This window comes from Spermophilus citellus (genome assembly GCF_964194105.1).
Source record: "Spermophilus citellus genome assembly, chromosome: X".
NCBI lineage: Eukaryota > Metazoa > Chordata > Mammalia > Rodentia > Sciuridae > Spermophilus > Spermophilus citellus.
Window position 1 is genome coordinate 71280176 of NC_138190.1, and position 1577 is coordinate 71281752.

Below are 1577 nucleotides of genomic sequence, written 5' to 3' on the forward strand. Positions count from 1 at the left end.
GAGTTTGTGTGTGTGTGGGGGGGTGAGAGGTGTAACTTAAAAAATGATTCTAAAAGTTGTATCATCAAAATGCAAAGGGCCTGTGGATCACACTTTGGGGGGAGTCTGCCACTATGTTGTGAGATGCTTAAGTCACCATGTAGAGAGGACCATGTAGAAGGAAGCTTAGCCCTCTTGACAATAGCCAGTACTAATTTGCCATTCATGTGAATGATCTTCCATGGAAGCAAATCTTCCAGCCTTAATTAAGCCTTCGGATGACTCCAATCCTAGCCAACATATGACAGCAAGTGTAACCTCATAAGTGACCCCCTAGACAATGCTTCCCAGCCACATCACTTATTAATCCCCTTACCTCCAGTACCTGTGATAGTAAACAATTCTTGTTGCTTGAAGCCATTCAATTTTCAAATACTGTGTGATTTAGTCAGCTTTTTCACTGCTGAGACCAAAAGACCTGACAAGAACAATTAGAGGAGGAAAAGTTTACATGGGGGCTCGTGGTTTCAGAGGTCTTCGTCTACATATGACTGACTCCATGAGTATGGGCACAAAGTGAAGCAGCGAAGCAGGATGTCATGGCAGAAAAATATGGCAGAAGAAAACAGCTTAAGACATGGAAACAGGAAGGTGAGGGGGGAGAGGGAGAAGGAGAGAGTGACACACTCACACATACAGACAGACAGACACAGCTCAGATCACAAAATATATACCCTAAAGCCATGGCCCCAATAACCTACTTCCTCCAGCCACACCCCACCTGCCTATAGTTACCACTCAACTAATCTCTGTCAGGGGATTCACTCGCTGATTAGGTTAAGGCTCTCATGTCCTAATCATTTCTCCTCTAAAACATCTTGCATTGTCTCACACACGAGCTTTTGGGGGACACCTCATACCTAAATCCATAACACTATATCATATAACATATATAATAGATAATTAGTAAACTCTGTCACCAAGAAAAAAATGCAAAGGGCCTAGAATAGCAGATGATATTTATTGAACACTTTTTTTTTTAATTTTAAAAGTGTGATTTTATATTTATTTATCATATACAACATCATTTCATATAATTCTATTATTTCTTTGATTTATTGAACACTTAGTATATTTCAGGCAGTGTTCTAATCAGATGTTACATTTTTTTTTTTATTTTTTAGTTTTTAGGTGGACACAATATCCTTATTTTATTCTTATGCAGTGCTGAGGATTGAACCCAGTACCTAATTCATGCTAGGCGAGCACTCTACCACTCAACCCCAGCCCCATATGTTATGTTTTAACTTGTATTCACTCATTTAATCCTCACAACAATCCTATAAACTAGGTGCTATTTTGTGTCAATTTTGTGTATGAGAAAGCTGAGGCACTGAAAAGTTAAGTAATTGGGCCAGGCTCATATAACCAGTAAACAGCAGAACTAGAATTCAAATCTAGGAAACGTTGCTCCAGATTCCACACCTTTTTTGTTGTTGTTGTTGTTACCAGGGATTGAACTCAGAGGTAACTTAACCACTAAGCCACATCTCCAGCCCTTTTCATTTATTATATTGAGACAGAGTCTTGCTAAGTTG